Source organism: Tiliqua scincoides, chromosome 1, assembly GCF_035046505.1.
Source record: "Tiliqua scincoides isolate rTilSci1 chromosome 1, rTilSci1.hap2, whole genome shotgun sequence".
Lineage (NCBI taxonomy): Eukaryota > Metazoa > Chordata > Lepidosauria > Squamata > Scincidae > Tiliqua > Tiliqua scincoides.
The window spans coordinates 269,441,021-269,463,086 of NC_089821.1; the positions used below are offsets into that span (position 1 = coordinate 269,441,021).

Genomic DNA, 22,066 nt, shown 5'->3' on the forward strand with positions numbered 1-22,066 from the left:
CTGTTTAATCCTGCATTTGAGATTCATAGCTATTCTATCAGGCAGAGTTAGGGTGAATAAAAAAAAATATTATTTATCCTCCTAAAAACCTTGCAAGGTAGTTTATTATAATTAGAGGATGGAGAGGGAATTCAGGCTGAGAACTCTTCAAGACGAGGCCACAGCTCAGTAGCTGAGCCCTTTGTTCAGTTCAGTTATTTACAACCTAATTTTATTGGGTGCTTATGATGGCAAATTTTCTAATCTGCCACCGTAAGTGCAGGTGCAGTGCTGCAGAAGGCATGTCACTGTCATGCACAGTGGGACCAATGGTGCAAATGGCCAAAGGCTCTGTGCACATGCCAATAGTCTACAGAGGTGATGCTGGAACAGGTAAGGTGGTGGCAGGGGTGGGTCATGGTTGGTTCAGGGGAGAAACATGGAATGGGCTGGGCAAGGGGAAGTTTGGGGTGGGAGGGGTTGGATCTTGGTGGCAGCAGAGCATGCCAGGATCCTATCACTCTTTCTCAGCCTGTACTTATTCCCTGCGGCTCCTCAGATTTATGCCAGCTACATAACTGGCACAGGTCTGAGGAGACCCATCAGGGGCTAGACAGTTTATCGGAAGGTAAGTAAAAATATTTTTACTTATCTCTACTGTTCCGTCTGGTCACCCTTCCCCATGCCATAGGATGCAATATGTGCTCCACTGGCACAGCTGCATCTCATAAACAGGTGAGCAATAGGACTGGGGCCCTAATCTCCAGTATGTCCATCAGTAAAGGAATTAGGGGTAGGTTAAGCCATTTCTGCTCAATGCTGCATATATGCAATAGGGACCAAATGTCTACACCTGTGGGCTGGGCAAAAATGGGTAGAAATCTGAACCCTAATATTGTTTGGTCAAACAAGGCTCCTGCTCAAGCGCTGGGGAGCAGGACCAAGGCAGGTACACCCAACTTGAACAGGTGCTTGAAATGTCACCTATCCCATTCTTAAGGCGCACGCGTTTGCGCCACACACACACACACACCCTTCTCCAGTACCACTACTTCAGTCACACAGGGTGCAATCCTAACCAACTTTCCAACACTGACATAAGGACAATGCAGCTCCGAGGGAAGGGAACAAACATTTCCTTCCTTTGAGGAGGCCTCCATGAGTGCCCCCCAATTGCAGGATGCAGCACACATCCCACTGGCGCAGCTATGCCAGTGCTGGAAAGTTGGTTAGGATTTGGGCCACAATTAGCAATGAATGCACATGTCCTGGCCACTTTGTGTGGCTCCATGGTAATTTTGCTAATGGCAGGGGGCTTAGCAGCATGCATAGACAAATGGTCCAGAATGAATAGCCCCCCCCCCCACACCCTATGCAATTCACAAAACTAAGCAAGAAGAGAGGGGAGATCTAGGGCATGCATACAGTGTGGCCACACATATTGCTGATCATTTGCCTGCTACAGTACTATCTGAATTGGCTCTCTATGTATGATAATTACAATGCCCCCTAAAATTGCTGAAATGACCCTCCATTTTCACCACCTGCAATGTGGTGATGAACATGGAGGTACATTTTGAGACAGTACTAGCTTTAAGCACCTATCACAGTGTCACTGGCAAAGGACCACAGTAAATGATTCAGCATGTTCTTTGTGTGCATCAGGTCCCAGTTTCAGTCCCCATCATCTCAAAGAGACAATGTGGAGCGAATGGGATGAATGATCTATCTCACTGTAAGGAGCTCAGTACACTGCTATGTAAAACTTTGAGCACTATTCATCAAAGCCAGAAGTGTGGAGCCCCCACCATGTGGAAGACTATTTCAGCCACAGCGGTGGCTCATTTGTCTGGTTTAAATCAGGCGCCACAAGGAAGTGTGCTGTTGCATTCTGTCCAGCTAAAACACTATGCTAGTGTGGATTACAATCACATCTCTCCCTATAGGGTTTCAAAGCTCAGCCTGCTCAGCTGCAGGGTGAAAAGATTAAGGCCTCTCTGATGCCATTGGTCATGGTGCATTGTCAAACTAGACCTTTGGGACTTTGAAAATCCCTCTGTGGATCATGTGAGCTAGACATTCATGTTGCAATGCAAACAGCTTCCATAATAAAATGAAACTTCCCCCACCCCAACCTTCCCAAATTACAACTTTATATTTTCCAGCCACAAAGAAAAGTGGACTCAAGTAACAGGCAGCTTACCCTCTGCCAGGCTCAGATTTTTTGTCTGCATGATGTAACATTGTGATAGTTTGGGTGCTAAGGAAAGTAGTGGTGGGTAGGAGGGAGGGGAAGGAAGGGACCACCCTGCCAAGCTATCACCATGTCAGCTGCTAAAAACTCTCTGGCGAGCGCAGGAGGCATTTTTTGACAGATGGCTGTGACAAACAGTACCCAACCGAGAAGTAGGAGCAAAGCCTAGAACCAATGTGTTGATGATGGGGAAACAAACTGCAAGAAACAAATGATCAACTCATGGCACTCACAAGATGGATTGTCAGGTAGGCTAGATCAGAAAGAAACAGTGGGGGAAATGGAAGACTATGGGGGAGGGGCAGTGCATTCATCCATTTGGTGGGGCTTTCTCTTTTTTTCAAAGGGATCCAAACAATATTGTTTTTGAGAGAAAGAGTTCTGTGTGAAAGCTGACAAAAAGCAGAGAGAGGGAGCCTGGCAACAGTGGAGGTGAGCAACTGGCAGCCCCAGGACCAAATCCAGCTCCCTAAACAGTGCTGGTAGCCCAGCCCCACTGGCCTTGCTGTACTACCCTCCACCTCCTCCTCAGTACTGATAGCACAGGCCTACAAAACTGAGGGTCAGAAAAGTTTTCCCCAAACTTTATGGTGGTATGATATGAACTTGCGGTGCCGATTCCAAAAATGGCATCCGTTTTGCCCTATCACATCTAGTATAGCCTCATTAGTGAATGGTTCAAACAGCTTCCTCATGAGGAAGCCATGGTGTAGGCTTCCTCATGAGGAAGCTGTTTGAACCATTCACTAAAGAGGCTATGCTGTGCCTCCAAAACTAGATGTGATAGGGCAAAACGGATGCCATTTTTGGAATCAGCATCCCAAATATACCCAGGAATTGGTGTAATGTTTAAGGAAGCAAAATGTGTGTTGGCCTGTGTAGTTAGTGACCAAGGGCACAATCCTGACTGTGCCCTAGGCTGGCGCAAGTCCCTGCCCAGGAGGGTCGCAAACGTGCTTTAAAGCTCAATTTGTGCCTCCTCAAGAGTCAACTGGCCTGGCGCAGGGATGTGCACTGGCCCGTGGAGGCTGCATTAGGCCTCTATATCAACTTGGGAAGGGAGGGTTGGGTCGGCTGAGCTCAACTGACACAGGGGATTGTTCCAGGGCAGGGGGAGGGCAGGCGGAGGGCGGTTCCAGGGGGGAGGTGGGGCTGGGACCTGGCAGTTATGTTGGATCCCAACCCCTTTCCCTGAGCAGCGTGGAGCGGCTGCAAGCTAATCCGCTCTTCTCAGACTTATGCCATCTCTGGAGGTGGCATAAGTCCAAGGAAACCCATTTCCCCTTACCTCCAGCAGAGCCACTTCTGGCCCCAATCTTGCGCTGGATACAGCACAGGCCTCCTGGTCTGCCTGTTCCAGTGCAAGATAGGATTGCGCTGCACGATAATAATACACTCTGTATGCTGCAGATGTACTTTTGTGTTAGGCTCCCAGCCAGTATATGACTGGGATATTTTATTTGTTTTGTACCCTGTCCCATCACAGATGTCCAGTGTGACTCCTAAGGGCACACAGGGTCACATGTTTCCCCCCCCCATGTGTCTTAGTAATACCTGGCACCTAATTCTAGTGGCACAGTCTCTTTGACAGCTACTATTAGATGGTGGAAACAGTTTGTTACATGGGCAACATTTTACCTCTGCTTATTGCCTTTAATTCAAGGTGTGCAGGAACATGCGTCTACACATATGATGTAGGTGCCTGCCTGGAAACCAGAGGATCAGAGAAATAATATGGCTATTTGGAGGCCACAGAGATCTACAGGCCAGGGCAGCCACAGGAACTTCTGTGGTGTCCCTTTCTCCTCCTCCTTCTAACCACTTTCTTCAGGGCTCCATTGTGCATAAATTTTAAGCACAGAATTCCCCTTGTAGAGAGTTACGCATGAGCAAGTCATTTTACTTAGGCACCAGCTTGGTTGGCAACCTTCAGTCTCGAAAGACTATGGTTTAAGCCTACAGCACCCGGTATTCCCAAGCGGTCTCCCATCCAAGTACTAACCAGGTCTGACCCTGCTTAGCTTCCGAGATCAGACAAGATCGGGCATGTGCAGGGTAACAGTTGCTTGAACTCTCTTTTTAGTTTTTAAGCACTAAAGCACATCCTTTGCATCTTCAGCCTTATTTCCATTCTCCCTTTCCCACCAAATTATACAACTGTGCCACTGGCCACTAAACAAGATCCCTGCACATAACATGATTGCAGCTCCTGCTCCCCCCCCCCCCATGCTTTCATTACATGTGTTTTAAAAAGCACTGCCAGCAACAGGCTAAAGTTGTTGGTATTGGAACAACTTTGGAGATGAAGGATGATATGAAAGCTCTCTCTGTGGTTTCAGTGCAATTATGATGATGTGTGCAACCATGAAAATCATCTCTTGGTGTTATAGTAATCAAATGAGGAACAGACAATTAGCACTGTGAGTACTGATCAATGTATTGCTAATCCGTGGTTTGATGTTCTGCTGTACTTTGGAGCTCAAATAGGACTACGCTACTGATTAGTGTAAGTACAAAAGTGTGTGTCATTGCAAGAAAAGAAAAGAAAGAAAAGGAGAGAGATGAGGCTATTTTAGGTCTAATAAGAAACAAAAATGCCAAAGATCTGAAATTTATCATAATAAAATGACTGTCCAAAAGGTATGAATAATTTAGCCTAATATCCTGAAACTATCAACCTCTCTGTGACACTTCAATAATTGAGAAATTATCCCTCTCTTATGAATTAGTGTAAATTCATGTATATTTTATATTTGATCTTTTTAGCTATACAGTACTGTGTTTAAATATGCCATAAACACCTTGCATGGAGAAAGTTTAAACAAAGTCACCAGAATAAGTTTACTCAAATCTTACATAAAACACAATCAAGCAATCAGGAAGGTTAAAAACCAACTAGAGAGTGCAAGTAAATTCTTGAAATAATAATCTTGCATGCTTATTTCTATATTTGTTTTATGAGTATAGTCAGAGATTTGAGGAAGCACAAAGATTTACAAAGTCCCTCCCCCCCCCCAAAAAAAAATGTAACTATGGGCTGCACAATCTTGCAAGCACTCAATGAGATCTCATTTGTAAAATATTCAGATAAATATCCTAGCCATACTTCATACTCAGTGGAAAATTTCCAATTTGTACAGGCTACACTTATTGGCAAGCCTGCTCAAAGTCTTATACATTAAGCTGCCACTGCCTCAGACCAGACCATTGGTCCATCTAGCATAGTATACTGCTTACCCTGGCTAACGACGACTCTCCAGGGTCTCTGCACTGCATAGCACTGCAACATGAGACACCAGGGACTGAATGTGGAACATTAATGTATGCTCTGAGTTGTAGCCCTTTTCTGTCTGCCTTTCTGCTACTGCTCTTTGAAGGGGCAACCCAAGTTCAGCAACAATTCAATCCAGCAATCAGGGGCATTGTACTACTGCAAGTCATGCCATCCTTCTTCAGCACCTACAAAAATGACAATTTGCAGACTTCAACAACAGCAGATGAGTAAAAAAATAAAAATAAATAAAATAAATAAAGCAGATCTGACTGATAGATTCATTTGGCCTAATGCCTTTAGGTCACTCTCTATGAGCATTCACTTACCCTAGATATTTGTACAGTATTGTGAGGTTAGAACGAATGATCCAGGCAGAATTCTGGACAAGACATTCAGTATACATCTAAGTAGCCCTTGGACTAAAATTAGAAAGCAAGGCCTTCATTGTTTTCACCATATGTTCAGTCATTGCATCATCTCTAAGAAAATGGTGGGGTATATTAGCTGGGGGGGCGGGAAAGAATGTCTTAAATATATGCTATTGATTCTGGTGTCTGCATCAATCCAGATTACATTCAAATTAATGAGGTAACCCCATTAGCACATTTCTTGTCATTGAACCTGAGAGTTTGAATATACTGCTGGGAAAGAGGCTGAAAGTTGTAGCAGGTGCTAAAAGATACTCTGTGAAGAGATGTACATTATCAGAACCCCAACACCCTCCCAGCTCTCATTGCTGAGGCTGTAACAGCACTCATATTAGAATGACTTCCAGTTTTAGAGAGATTATTTTTGAAATGTGAGAAAGTGGTGCTGAGAAACGGGAAAGCATATATCCATCAAACTGTGAGCCATTTTTTTTTCTTTTTATATAATCACTTAACATTAGCACAGCTGCCAAAATTAACTTTAAAGGAAAATTTAGGTCTCCAATTATGGATTCTGTAATTCAGAATTCTGCTCTAAAATTTTTCTCTAGCTACACCAGAATCTGCCATGTTTACCAGAAATGTGCCACATTTTCACCTTGAACCAGAAAGGTTTTCATAAAAAATAAGGAGACTCCCTTGGAGACTAGCAGCCCAATCTTGAGCTTGGCGCGTTGGTTCACTGCCAGTGAGCACTGTCGCAAACATGCCATAAGGCACATTTACGAGCCCTAGTGCTGGTGCTCTGAAGTGGTAGCCCAGCACTGGCTGGCACAGAGCTACCGCCGGGCAAGCACCGGAGCTCCGCCACTCGGCGGTCGCATGGACCACAGAACAGCAGTGTGGCAGGTGGAGGAGTGGGGGGAGGAGGTGTTCCAGGGCAGGGGGAGGCAGAGAGAGGGTAGGGAGAGGGTAGGGAGGAGGCGTTCCATGGGGAAGGAGTGGGGCGGGAGGAAGGCAGGACTGGAGGAGCTTTGCTCCATCGGATCCAGAGCCTCTATGTCGGGCTCACTGCCCAACACGGAGAATCAAGGGGCTACTCACTTTACCCAGGGGAAGGGGATGGAAGTCCCCTTCTCCTGAGGAGCTGCCGCTGGCTGCCTGGAGCATGCTGGATGCGGTGGCAACCATTTTTGACACTGCTTCAGCCCTGTTCACTGGGCAGCTCAGGATTGAGCTGTAAGATCCTGAGACCTGCCTCACTAATGGACTACAAACACCCCCTTTATACATACTTAGAAAGCAGCACGTGCCCTAATGGCACAGGTGCATCAGCGTTGGATAAGATTGGGCCCTGTGATAAAAAGGCTGTAGGATATCTACAGTGTCTCACTTAATGATCTCTATTGAAACTTTACATCATCACATTGTGGGTTTTTACTGGCAACAGCTGGTGTGAACAGAGGAAATGGACAATTTGATGATCTCAAAATATGGGTCTGTTTCACTACATGTTATGAAACAAGGAGGAGTAAACTTAGCAAAGGGTTGCCATTTTTAGTGGCTGGCAGCCCCATATTTACTGAAAATTTAGTTTTGCTCTAAAACTTTGAAACCTGGGACTCAGAGCTTTTTCTGAAAAACCATCAAACTATGGTAACCTGCTGAAAAAGGAAATGACTCAGACAAATGTTAGGATTGTCAGGTTTTTATCTCTCCTCTTAATTTTTCTTTATTACTGAACATTAGAGAGTAAGAGTGTTCTCATTTATGTCATGCCATACAATTTCTTTCCTCTTCTCTATTCTGCTTTCTGAACCACAAAAAAACCAAGTATTAATCTAAGCTTGCGCAAATCCTTTTGAAATTCTTGTGGAATCAATCTTCCTACCTGCTGAGTTTAATTTAAGACTCCAACTCTATCATTTAAAATGTAGGGAGAAAGGGGGCAGGCAAGGTTTGTTCTGTCACGTGGACAATGCACTCATTTCCAATAAAAAATAATCATAGACCAATTTTTATATTGAACAGCTTCCCCCTCCCAATTATCGTTCATTCTTTTAAACTCAGATATCTATACACAATGGAAATTTTTAAGCTCAGTATTGTACAGATTTAGTCAGTGGATTGTTTTAGAAATTTACCTTCTCTCTCATGACAGGGGTCCAATTCAGTGTCATATCTTACCACCCTTTTGGCACAACCAGCCAGAACTATGTGACATCTCCAGCTCTATCACCTACAGGTACTGAGGCAAATCAACAGGCACTAATAAAGCCAAGATACAGGGCCACTTCTAGAAAGATACTCAACCCAGGGCCCAATCCTATTCACCCTTGGAAGAAATAACTGTCCATGCCTTAACATCTTGGACTTTGGAAGAAACTCCAATACCAGACCTCTCTCTCCAGAGACATTTTTTTTTGAACTGGAATGGAGCCTGTATCGCAGCAGGAACCAAAAAGGAGCTGGGCCCCAAATTTGGAAGAGTATGTGTCTGGCTTGTAATTGTCCTCCAAACCAGAACCATAGTTTCTGAAACTTCTCAGTTCCAAATCTTGGTGCAATCACTAGAGTTTTCAACACTTTTTTGAACTCATAACTTACTTTGGAGCTCAGAGGAAAGTTGTCTATTTTAAAAGTAGGGCCCTTCTAAAATGAATGGTACATAACAGATGCTTAATACAGGTTTTATTTTTAAAAAAGAACAACAGATGGGCAAGGTGGTGAAAGTGGGTAGGACATGCCACAGCTTAGCTAGCAGCTTCCAACAGCAAACATAAGGAGCTGTTCCAAAGGAAAACAACATTTGTGGTTGAGTTATAGCAATGAGCTCAGACGTTATGAAAGTGCCATCCCAAAGCTGTACAGTTCTATGCTTGCTCAAGAACAAAGTGTGTCTACTTTACAAGGATGGTGAATTGCTCATTAGATCATGCAGGGCTGAAAAATGCTCTCCAGTAGCCACACCCAGGGATCTATGTCATGGTCAGAAAACAAAACAAAAAGGGGACTTGTCTTTGCAAAGACCAAAAGGTGTATCAGCAATCACAAAAATAGTCTCTAAGCAGATAAGGCATGTATTAGCAGGCTGCTCATATGACCCACATATACATCCAGAGGCTACAACGAACTGTAAATACAACTGTCAGAAGAGTGCCAAAAAGCCAGTTCAGAAGAAATAAATTACTCAACCCTTTTAGCAACTGGACTCTATACAGGAGAAACGTACCATCATCTCCAAGTCTCATTTATCATGTTGCTCCTGTATGGGAAGGTTTAAGTAAAATAAAGGTTGTTCAAAAAGCTAGACAGTCAGGCACATTCTAACCCTGGTAGCTGATGCACATTTTCCCCAAAACAAAATGAGAAGTACTCTTCATTCTTATCATCGCTAGATATTAAATATTCGTCTTTTAAAAAAAAAACTGAAAAGCAATCCTCAGGAGGCTGCAACTGGAAGCAGATGTGGAGGGACATGTTACTGCTGCTGAATATGGAGGCTTCATTAAGTTAATCAGGGCTCCGAGCCAGGTGAAAGAGAGCCAGTAAGGGAACTGTTATGTCCTGAACCTGCTAATGCCATCATGATTCGTTATGGTATTTCACTGAGAGTCATCAGCACTAATATGATGGCACAGCAATATATTTAAAAAAAGTAAAAAAAGTAAAAAGGGGTCTTCTTCTGAGCTGTCCATGGTAGCAAGTTCCTATCAGGACTGCACAACTGCACAGGTTTCTGAGTTTCCATAGAAATGAAAAATGCTGCCACCTGTGACTGTCTGGCCAAGGAATCTATTGATCTAGCTTCTACAAACACTGGCAATAGCCACCACCTTAGGGATTATCATGACCATGCCCAGCTGTCACAAGAGTAGCTGTATGTAACAAAAGGGGAGAAGGGAGAATGGCCACACAGTACGCACATTCAGAGCTGTCCTAAGACCTCCTGATATCTGAATGGTATGCCAAATGCTGCCCTCCTCACCCAGTGATGTGCCAGTCTCTGCTCCCCCCACTCTCAACTGTTCTAACTCAGCACTCCCCTCTACATTTCCAATTCCTCTTTGTCCCCTTCTTCTTTTTCCAATTGAGGGAATGGAAGGAGTCAGAGGAGCAGTGGAGACAAGTAGGTGGTTAGAGATGACTGCCCTTCACCAAAGTGCTGATTGAGCAGATCACTTTGATTGGCCTCATGGATGAGCTGGCCCTGTACACATTCATGTGTAGCACAATGCCACTAAAGATGGCAACTGCACACAGTGGTGGGAATAGGACAAGGAGAATCAAGAAGGAGTCTTGCAGAAAGCTCAAGTCATCCTTCAGCATATGTATTTGAACAAGAACAGATTGATCATGGATTGCTACATGGCAGCAGACTTAACAGAATGTTGGCTGGAAGCAAAAGCCAGGGAGACCTCAGTTCCATTTGCCACCAAATTTTACCAGAAGTGACATGTTTGGGTTAACCTGGAGGTTCCTACTTGGGCTAAATATCCAATCAAATTCAAGAGAAGCAAAAAGGGGGTTGACAGGCTGGTGAAACTTTTCGGGGACAGTACATTTATCACATTATAGATACAGAAAAGAGCAGGCAGTTGAATTAAGGTGCTGGAGCACCATCTCTGGGAGGAAAGGTTTAAGCACTTGAAACCATGTAGCTTGGGAGAAAAATGCTGAAGGTGATATCACATAGGCTTTTAAATAATTATTAAGCAGTAGTAGTAGTATCACGCATGGTGTGGAGAAAGTCCCCCCCCCCCCCCGTTAATACTTGGGTGATTTCATTCACCCAAAGAAATCAACTGACAGTATATTCAGAAGAAGAAACTACTTTTCTTCATACAATGTACAATTAATTTCTGGAACTCACAACAACATGAAGTCGTGATGACCACACAATTAGAAGACTTTAAAATAGGCTTAGACCAATTCACTGCCTATCCATGGGCATTAGCTTTGAGAACTCAGATGAACCTCTAGGTTCAGAGGTAGCAATCACTGTATATCTGTCACTTGAGTGGAGGCAAACAACAGGGGAGGGTGCTGCCTTCATACCCTGGTTCAGTGCACTTTCTGGAGTCATCTGTCTGGTTACTGTTGGAAACTGGATAGATGGATCCACCTTGGTCTGGTCCAGCAAGACTCTTCGTACAGTTTTGTTACACATGGAAAAATACACAAGGCAGGTTGTTTGTTAAGCTGTGCTAATACCTCTGACAAGTGCTGGATGCCCTGTTTAGACTCTGCAGATCAGGACAAAACTTTCTGCATGGTGGACAAGATTGATGCGATCTGGTAGCAGAATTGCTTCTGACTTCTAAAGCAAAAATACTGAGGAAATATTGGGAGGGGAAAAAATATAAGGAATTTTAAATGAGGAAAAAGGTTTTTGATAAGTGAAATTTCTCAGGGATAGGGTCAACATAACCTGTCTGTGCAATAGCAAACAATGCTAATTGTTCTGGTTCTTGTTTTTTGCTGCTTGGATTTCTGCTCTGTATGCTTCTGTTGGATTAAAATATTAGTGTTCAATGTTTTCAATGTTTCTACATTGCTTTATGAATTCTTAACAGAGAAGAGACTGAAAAATGTTATAAATCAATCAGATAAAATAAATACACATACTCCTTGAGTAAACAGAACTAAATACCATTGCTCATACTTTGCCTTAGCCTTACATGCCAGGTCAAAAAACCAGTATGGTTTGAACTACATTAGCTTGTTGTTTGAATGACAGTGACCCTGTGATCTGGCAGCCTTCTCAACACCTAAGGTAGGCAAATTTCAAGAAACCCCTAGGAGTCAAGTAATGAAAACACACCTAGATGAAACTTTATGCGGACATCATAAAATCTGAGGCCCTTGAGGTGTAATTACATAACAGCATTGTGCGCAATAAGTATCAGACTTCTGCACTCAAAATTAGTCCCCTACCCTGGAGTTCCATATGGATTTACAGGACAAAAGAGGAGCTGCCCCAGGGACTATTCCTCTTTGGGAAGAGGAAACAAAGCAAAAGTCACTGGGGAGGTTTTACTTGCTGTTTTCTCTCCTAGAGCATCATCTGTTTGCAGCATGGAGCTATGGAACAGACTCTCATTCTCATCTGCAAGAGACTTTTCCTCCCAAAGTTGGTGAGAATCAAAGAGCAGAAGCTAGGTGGACTTGCTTTAAGGGCACACCAATGCCTGGATTTCTAATATTCAGCCTATGTCAACCCACAGAACAGTCCATAGTTTGCCTTCTTATGAGTGTGGTATAGTGCACTGGCGTACCTAGGGGGGCAAGCGGGACAAATGTCCCAGTTGCTGACCCTCCAGGGGTGCCTCAGAGTCTTGCCCCGCCACTGCCCCCGCTAGGAGGAGCGCCCAGGAGCACTGTGGAGAGGCAGCTTGCTGCCTCTCCATCAGCGCCTAGACGCCAACTGAGCCGCCCCTCCCCTCCCATCCTCCCTAATAAGAGGATAGGAGACAGGCACCCTAGAGAGGCACTTACGCTCTAGGGCGCCCATCTCATCTCCTCCTATAAAGGAGGAAGGGGGGCAGTCCAGTCGGCGCTGAGATGCTGCCTCTCAGGAGCACTCCTGGGCGCCCCTGCTCTGCCTCTGAGGGTGTCCCTCAGGGGCGGAGTGGAAGCAGCGTACGCCCCCTCCGACTTTGGAGGGACGTGCGCTGCTTCTTGGCTGGGTCACCCTGCTCCACCTCTGAGGGGGTCCCTCAGGGGCGGAGCGGAAGCAGCGCGCGCCCCCTCTGAAGTTGGAGGGCCGTACACCACTTCCTGGATGGGTCGCCCTGCTCCGCCGCTGAGGGCATCCCTGAGGGGTGGAGCGGAAGTGGCGCGTGCCCCCTCTGATGTCGGAGGGAACGTGCAACACTTCCCAGCCCCCACGGAGCCTTCCATGCAACTTACAAGCTACGCGGAGGTCTCCACTGCAGCAGTCTGGGGTTGCTGGGAGCAGCCCCAGACCGCTGCCATGGAGACCCCCACGGTGTGGGGGCCTCGGCTGCCTCCTCCGTTCCCCCTTGTTTTCAAAGGGGGAACAGAGGAGGCAGCTGCGCAGAAGTAATTGCAGTGACGATGACGTCATCGCAATTACTTCTGGGTCACGTGCATGGGAGGGGCGGAGAAGGGGGGGCGAAATGGGGTGTGGGGGGTGGAATTCTGGTGGTTGCCCCGGGCACGGGAACCCCCAGGAACGCCACTGGTACAGTGGACATTTATTTCTCGCTTATGATTTATATTCAATTTACGAATTGGTGAAAAAAGCAACAGTGCTTGGAGTCCCAATTTTGGAGGTCTTCTGACTGGTGCTCCTTCAGATTACTAAAACAGCATTCAGGGAAGGCTCAGACAACTTGTGGGCCACAAAGTGACACGCAAATGTGACTAGCTCTGGCTTGTAAAATGCTTGACACCATTGTCCATTTTTGCAGTCTGAAGCAGGAAGGTGGGCTGTCATACAGGATTAGCAGCATGCATTCAATTGGTGGGGAAATGAATTGTGTAGGACCGATTTAGATGATTACAGATGAACTAATGTATATCTTAAAGATTATCTTGAGAGGTGGTGGAGTACAAAAAAGAAATCCCTCAGTTTAATAGACTTCAATACAACAGACTTCAGAAATAATGGACAATTATTGAGGTTCCACAGGTTCGTTAAAAACTACCTCACAGAACTCCCTCAGGGATGCCATTGGAGCAATGTAAGAGCACAATCCTAATGTAGTGCAATGCTGGTGCAGCAACTGCCATAAAGCATATTTGAGATGACTTTAGAGCAGGGGTGTCCTGCTTTTTGGCAGGAGGGCCACATCATCTCTCTGACACTGTTTGGAAGCCGGGATAAAAAAAAAGAATGAATTTACATTTCAAATTGAATAAATTTACATGAATGAATATATTTGAGATGGAAGTTATATGAATGAATGAAGGTCTTGCAATAATTCAAGGCCTATAAAAGGCCTTGCACAAAGCAACGCTGGCCTTTCCTTCATTGTCACTGCTGCATCACAGACATGAAACAACAAGCAGTGGAGGAAGCCCTCATCCCACAGCTCACGTAAGAGGTTGAACAGGAGTGGGATGAAGGTAGCAGGAGTGGGATGAAGTGGAGTGGGATGAAGAGCAGGAGTGGGATGGAAGGTAGGTGGGACAGGTGGAGCTCAATTCCACCAGATCCTGAGCTCCATGTCAGCTACGTCATCCGACATCGGAGGCTCTTGATTCGATGGCAGCCCAAAGGCTGCCACAGAATCAAGTAGCCCCATTGCGGGGCTACTTCCCTTACCCGGGGGATGGGGACAAAAGTCCCCTTCCCCTGAGGAGCTGCCGGCAGCTGCCCTTTTACATACCGAATGCCTCAGCAGCCATTTTGGTGCTATGGCAGTCCTGGCGGAACGGGCAGCTCAGAATTGGGCTGCAACTGTACTGTACTTTTACTTGGACTGCTGTAATGGAATGATTTGAAAAGGTTTCAGATCACGCTAAGCACCATGGGGCAACAAGAACTGGAAGTATATGTCACTGTAGTAATGGGCACATTCCTCAAGCTGGACATGGGCCACCCTTTATGAGTGATCTCATGACTTTTACGGAAAACATTTCATATTCTGAGCCCTTCTGAGATAGGCTGCCTACCTACCTGTATGGCTTGCTTACTTCCCAAGTAGATGTGCGCAGAAATGTGGTTTTATGCTGAAGTTCTACACACACTTGCTTGGGCGTAAGCCTCACTGAACTCGAAGGAATTAATTTCTAAGTCAACATGGATAGGATTGCGCTGTAACCTACCTTAAGTCTCTGAAGCGAGTAAGGCATAGAGAGGTGGGATTTCAAATTTCATCCAAAGGAAATGCGCCCAGCAACACACAAAGCAACTCCAAAGCAATTACTCTGGGGTCAAACCTCCAGGTAAGCCTGAGTGTGTGAACATAATCAAAGCCAATGAAATGAAAGAAACGGCACTGAGAGAAGAGCTGGAGATAAAAGAGCAGATCACAGTGAGTCAATGAAACCTCAAGATGCATTCTGCAAGGAGTCATAAATCTGCAACTAGCCCACAGAGCCAATCGTTTGAGGTAGATTGAGGCTAATCTGCAACTCCTAAAGATATTACATCATTGACTGATTTATGCCAAACAAGGACACCTTTTCAGGTTTCTTTACCCTCCTGACTTTTCATCTCAGCAAAGACTTTTGAATGATTCCTTTCAAGTGTTCCATTTCTCAAAACTTCACAAGTGAGTTATGACGAGAAGAACAGTGATTAATTGCTGTTTGCAGCACTGCATGAAAAAATAGCAATTTTCAAATGTAGTATGTGTGTATAGAAATATATTTCCTTTTTTCCCTCTCTTTTTTGGGCAGAAATGCAATTCATACCTTCCCTCCCATGACTTCTAAAATTCAGCCACCATTTTAATATAATTCCACACAAGATTAGATTAGGGGGAGGGAAAGTCATGCCTTCTGCATTGAATATGCGGGCACTGAATGTGCTTGAAGAACTCCATAAATCATGCTTGTCAGAAGTTTCAAAGGAATCAGTCTATATGGTTACCTTGTCTATTATTTAGAAAGCACTGGACCCTAACAATATATTTCTACTGTGTCCTATGCATTTGATTTACATACAGTTGTCTCTCCCTCCCACACACTCTCTCACTTTAATCTAAGCTTCTTTGATTTCTTTTCTTTTTTAAAGGAACATAATTACAGATTTTCATTTTAACTTTGAAACCAGTGACTTTTATTTTGATTGTCTCATAATTACAGGGCTCATGTCGATTTAGTGTCCATTTGGATTTCTCTGCAGTGATGTCTCTGTATGTTGGATTGGCAAGTAATGAACCGTGTGAATTTAGAGGTGACGAACTATTGCTTTCCAGACACATAACTCACCGTGAAATTGCATAGCCTTTAGTTAAGGCCTTTTTACTTACTCTTAAATACTTCTTGGCAAATCTACCCGAGATTCTCTAATGAAATGGCAGCATTACGCTGAAGTATCTCATGCTAGCTAATGAAAGAGCTTCATAAAAAAAAGAGAGAAGATGGCAGTGAAGAAGCCAAGCTCATCTATCTCCCTACCAGAATTGTTCCTTGGCACTCTACAGTTATAGCACATTGTGATGATGATACACTCATACATAATCTTACATACCTGGTCAAGGATCTTCCATATCAGTAAATTATCTATGACCTACATTTCCCACAAGGGAATGTTGCAGACAAGATGTTTGACTGGAACTGACTGATAATAGGATGCAATGCATTTTCTATGACAGGCATGCAGCCAAATTTAAAATGTATGAGACAATGTATTATTTAGAGAAATCCGGCTTGGGAAAAATATATACATGAGGATTTATGTGTGTAGTGGGTCTGATACACTACTGGAAATGCACATGGGCAGCCTGAACCTATGGTGAAGCGTTAGCTGCTATGGGGTCACTTATGGCCCAATCCTTTCCCCCCTCCCTACTGTTGGTTCAGGTGGCAGGGCATGCTTTTGGGCTGTTTTAAACAGCCTTCTGAAGCATGCAGACCAGAAAAAGCACCTGCTGACAAAGGTAAGTCAGCAGGAAAGACGGAATGGGGCAGACAGAGGGTGGAATGGGGTGGGACAAGGCAGATGGCATGATGGAAGCAGGAAGGGGGGCAGGTAAACCAGAGCAGGTTACTTGCGCCGGATGCGGTCCCCTCCAACAGTAGACATCATGCTCCCCTTCTCTCCCTGGACTTGTGCCAGCTAAAGAAAAGCACAGCTATGTGCTTGTGTCAGCTATGGGGAGGTAAGGGAAAATATTTTCCCTTACCTCCCCATAAGCCTCCTGATCTGCCCCCCATCCCCCGTAGGATGCAGCACACACTTCCTTGACACAGCTGCATCGACTGGATGGGGAAAGAATTGAATTGGGCTATGACAAAGTGGAGCAATGGATGGATGGTGAGGTGTGGGCTCAGAACAAATCTTTACTCAGTCATGAAGCTTCCTGGATAGCGTTAGACAAGATTCTCAGCCTTCAGTGTGGTGTTGTGATGATAAAGTGGAATAGCCCTATGTACACTGCCCTGAGTTCCTTCATGAAAGGGCAGGGTGGATATGGGATGAAACAAATAAGGCATAAAGGAAAATGGAAATATGCTACTCTTCTTCATTTGCTTCTAACTCTTCCCCATCTTCCACACATACACATAGAAATCTCTGGCTCCCAAGTCAATGAATGGTCCTTCTGACAATTAGCCTGTCTAGCCCCGTAAACTGAAACTGAACCTGGGATCTTCAGACATGCACAACACGTGCTCTGCCACTGACCCATGGCACTTCCCAAGATATGCTGTCATCTATTTCTCATATGATCTATCAGTTTGACTAAGAACTGGAACTGGGCTACCAAGAAGCAAAGCTGTAGCTCTGGAGCTTGTTTAATGCTGCACAGTCTGGGGGCCCAGTTTCTTTTATTTCTCAAGGCTTGGGAGCATCACTGCTTCTCCAACGCTCCCTGGACTTAAACATCCATCACTGTGTGCATTTGTTTAGCTCTGCATGAGCAAAATACGAGCTAAAAACAGACTTGTTAAAAACTGTGTCTGCACATGTACAGAGTCTGGTTTTTCATTCCAGGGAAAATAGAGTTCATTCTATTTGGGGGAAATAGAGTTCATTCAAGGCATATTGCTTTCTAGCATGACAAACTAGGCATATCAGTACTTCAAATCAGGTGCATATACATTTTGGCAACATCACTGGCCCGAATCCTTCAATCCACAAAGAAATGATTATGCATGGTAGAGAAGAGAGTAATATGAAATAGATGGAAATGTATAAGGAGCAGATTCTTAACAGTCTTACTTTTACATGTCATTCTTTTTATGCTGAATTCAATGTGAAAACCTGCAGGACTTTGTGCAATCTGTTTGAATTAAGGTAATTTTTCCCTCTTTGAGAATGAGACTGACTCTTGAGTACCAACCGTTGGATGTATTGAGCGGCTTATGTTGTTTTATGTTATCAGTATTGATGCAAATATCTTTCTAAGAGCAACAGAGATAACAACAGACATAACGTTTCCATTGGAAAGATTCTGAACCTGGCAGGTTGCGGTAATTTAAACTGAAATGCCTGGCAACAGGTTTTTCAAACATCGGGCTGGTCCAAGACCTCCTGATGCCTGAGGCGACCTGTCAAATGCTGCCCTTGTTACCTGATAATGTGTCAGCTTCTGCTCCCACTCTCCAATGTTCTGGCTCCGCACTCTTCTCCCTCCAGATTTCCCCTTCCTCTCTGTCCTTTCTCCCTGTTCTAAACCAGGGAGTGGCAGGAGAAGCGGTGGAGGCAAGTCAGAGGACAAGATGGGAGGCCCCCCACCCATCTGCTGCCTGACAGTCCAATCCTGAGCTGCCTGGCACATGGGGCTACAGTGGTGCCAAAAATGGCTGCTGCTGCATGCACCACGCCCCAGGCAGCTGCTGCTGCCTCCTTGGGAGAAGGGGACTTCCGTCCCCTTCCCCCGGATAAAGCAAGTAACCCCACAATGGGGCTACTCGATTCTACAATGACCCAATGGTCAGTGTAGAATTTAGAGCCTCCATATTGGGCTGATGGCACGACTGAAGGCTCAGGATTTGTTCCATTGGTCCAGCCTCCCTCCCGCCCCACTCCTTCCCCTGGCATGCCTCCTCACTGCCCCCCTCTGCCCTCCCTCTACCTCCCCCCACCCCGGAACACCTCCTTCCTGCTTCCACCCATGCCCCCACCTACCTCTCTGCTGCTGGGCGGTCCACGTGACAGTCAAGTGGCAGAACTCTGGTGTTCCATGGGCGCTAACCCAGCACTGACCAGTGCCAGGCTAGCACTAACTAGGGTCCACAAATGTGCCTTATGGCATTTTTGCAACAGTGTGTGCTGGCAGTGAGCCGGCGCACACTGAATAGGATTGGGCCCTGAGGCAACAGCTTCAGTTGACCTCATGGCCCCGCTCAAGTATTTTGGTTGGGTTTGCTAACTTGTAATTTCTGAAACTCTGAAACACCACTTTTGCTTTGTGCATCCCATGCTATTCAGGAGGGTGGCTAAAGGACCACATGGAGTTGTCACCAAATTCAAAATGTGAAAAGTTCAAAATGCACGAAAGATCTATGGTTTGGTAAAACTTCATAAAAATTAGGAAAGATGGGAAAAGTCATTTTGATTAGGCTACCAAGATTTCTCAGTGCGATTTCATGAATCTAGCATGTCATGTCAGTCACTTGGCCTACATGGTGCCTCCTAGCATTTTATTGAAACACTGCATGCCCCCCCCCATCTTCTTGTGCCCCACTCAGGTAACACATGAATTAGCCTGACTCATGCCTTTACAATGACCAACCAAACCGAATGAAGCCCACTGGCAATAAACTGCAGTCTGCTAGGAGTTTCAAAAACCCTGACCCTCACTGTGTGTTCTTTCAGACTGCAAGTATTAAGTCCCACGGAGACTGCACAAACAACCCCATAACAAGCCCCTGTAAATGGAAACGGACTGTGTTCACTAGATGCTAGACTGGAAAAGAAAAGGTGAAAAGATATTAGATTTGTATCCTTTTGTAAACAGCACCTCCTGCACCTAAAGTCTACTTTGACGGGTCTCACATTAACCACTGATTTCAAAACCACAACATCTGTATGTGGCCAGGGCCCCATACACTGCCCTTCCTCTTCCCTTGAGAAGAGGGCTGCGATCCAGTGTAGGGTTTATAAAAGGACACCTAAATAAAACAACAACAACAACAAAAAAGCTATGCAGTCAGACAGTCAGCAGCAGGGTGGGGGCTATCCAGTGTTCTGCATCGAGTGCCACATGTATGATTATATGCCTCTGGGGCATAAGTCATGGGTGTGTCCTCGGTGCAAGGAGCTCCAGGCTCTCAGGGAACGCGTCCGCTCCCTTGAAGCCTTGGTGGCCGACCTGGAGAAGCGCAGGCAGCCAGAGGAGGACCATGGGGAGACTTCTGGGGACGATCAGGCTTCGTCCCAACCTCAGGCATGCAGCTCCTCGGCTTCCCAGCTCCTCCTGCAGCTTCCCGGGTGGGAAGTCTCGGAACTGGAGGATGTCATCCTGGAGAGGAGGGAAACAATCCCCTAGGGGGGACCCCTTCTCCAGGGGATGGGCCTGTATCCGAACGCACTCGGGATACTCCTCGGCGGGAGGGGGGTCGGGGGCTTCTTGTAGTGGGGGATTCAATTATTAGAAACATAGAGAGGGGGGTTTGCGACGGATGTGAGGACCGCATGGTGACTTGCCTGCCTGGTGCGAAGGTTGCGGACATCACTTCTCGTCTAGACAGGCTGGTAGACAGTGCTGGGGGAGAGGTAGCGGCTGTGGTGCATGTCGGCACCAACGACGTGGGCAAGTGTAGCTGGGAGGTCCTGGAGGCCAAATTTAGGCTTTTAGGCAGGAAGCTGAAAGCCAGGACCTCAGAGGTAGCGTTCTCTGAAGTGCTACCTGTTCCACGCGCAGGGCCAGCTAGGCAGGCGGAGATCAGGGGTCTCAATGCGTGGATGAGACGGTGGCGTAGGGAGGAGGGGTTTAGATTCGTTAGGCACTGGGGAACGTTTTGGGACAAGCAGGGCCTGTACAAGAGGGACAGGCTCCACTTGAACCAGAATGGAACCAGACTGCTGGCGCATAACATTAAAAAGATGGCAGAACAGCTTTTAAACTGATCCCTGGGGGAAGGCCGACAGGAGCCGAGGGGCATCCGGTTCGGGACTCCTCATCCCTATGGGATGAGGATGGGGAGGTTAGAGACCAACAAGACAAAGGCAGGGTAGGAGAAGAAATTGGGAAAGGTAGGGTGATGGGATGTGATAGACGGTTTGGCACAATGAGAGGATGCGGGAAAAAAGGAGCGAATAAGCAGAGCATCCTGGGGCATTCCGTGTACAAATGCTTTTATGCGAATGCCCGAAGTCTACGAGCAAAGATGGGAGAACTGGAATGTCTGGTGATAAGGGAAAATATTGACATAGTGGGCATAACGGAAACCTGGTGGAATGCGGAGAATCAGTGGGATACCGCAATCCCGGGCTATAAACTCTACAGGAAGGACAGGCAGGGGCGTGTTGGAGGTGGGGTGGCTGTTTATGTTAAGGAAGGGATAGAATCCAGCAAAGTAGAGATTGAAGGTGGGTCCGACTCCACCGTAGAATCTCTGCGGGTTAAATTACCAGGCTTGTGCAGCGATGTGATACTGGGGGCGTGCTATCGTCCTCCAGACCAGAAATCGGATGGGGACCTTGAAATGAGGAAACAGATCAGGGAGGTGACAAGGAGGGACAGGGTTGTAATCATGGGGGACTTCAATTATCCTCATAATGACTGGGTCAATTTGTGTTCTGGTCACGATAAGGAAACCGGATTTCTTGACGTGCTAAATGACTGTGGCTTAGATCAGCTAGTCACGGAGCCCACCAGATGACAGGTGACTCTGGATTTAATATTGTGCAGTACGCAGGACCTGGATAGAGATGTAAACGTTACTGAGCCATTGGGGAACAGTGATCATGCTGCGATCCGTTTTGACGTGCACGTTGGGGGAAGAATACCAGGCAAATCTCTAACAAAAACCCTTGATTTCCGACGGGTGGACTTCCCTCAAATGAGGAGGCTGGTTAGAAGGAGGTTGAAAGGGAGGGTAAAAAGAGTCCAGTCTCTCCAGAGTGCATGGAGGCTGCTTAAAACAACAGTAATAGAGGCCCAGCAGAGGTGTATACCGCAAAGAAAGAAGGGTTCCACTAAATCCAGGAGGGTGCCCGCATGGCTAACCAGCCCAGTTAGAGAGGCTGTGAAGGGCAAGGAAGCTTCCTTCCGTAAATGAAAGTCTTGCCCTAATGAGGAGAATAAAAAGGAACATAAACTGTGGCAAAAGAAATGTAAGAAGGTGATACTGGAGGCCAAGCGAGACTATGAGGAACGCATGGCCAGCAACATTAAGGGGAATAATAAAAGCTTCTTCAAATATGTTAGAAGCAGGAAACCCACCAGAGAAGCGGTTGGCCCTCTGGATGGTGAGGGAGGGAAAGGGGAGATAAAAGGAGACTTAGAGATGGCAGAGAAATTAAATGAGTTCTTTGCATCTGTCTTCACGGCAGAAGACCTCGGGCAGATACCGCTGCCCGAACGGCCCCTCCTGACCGAGGAG

At 45.9% G+C, this 22,066-nt stretch overlaps 1 protein-coding gene and 1 pseudogene across 15 annotated transcripts in view; both read right to left on the minus strand.

The window, feature by feature from the left end:
- NRXN1 (neurexin 1) overlaps positions 1-22,066 on the minus strand; it is a 1,133,747-nt gene that overhangs the window by 483,387 nt on the left and 628,294 nt on the right. The window lies entirely within an intron of this gene.
- On the minus strand, positions 4,187-4,303 carry LOC136637710 (5S ribosomal RNA; annotated as a pseudogene).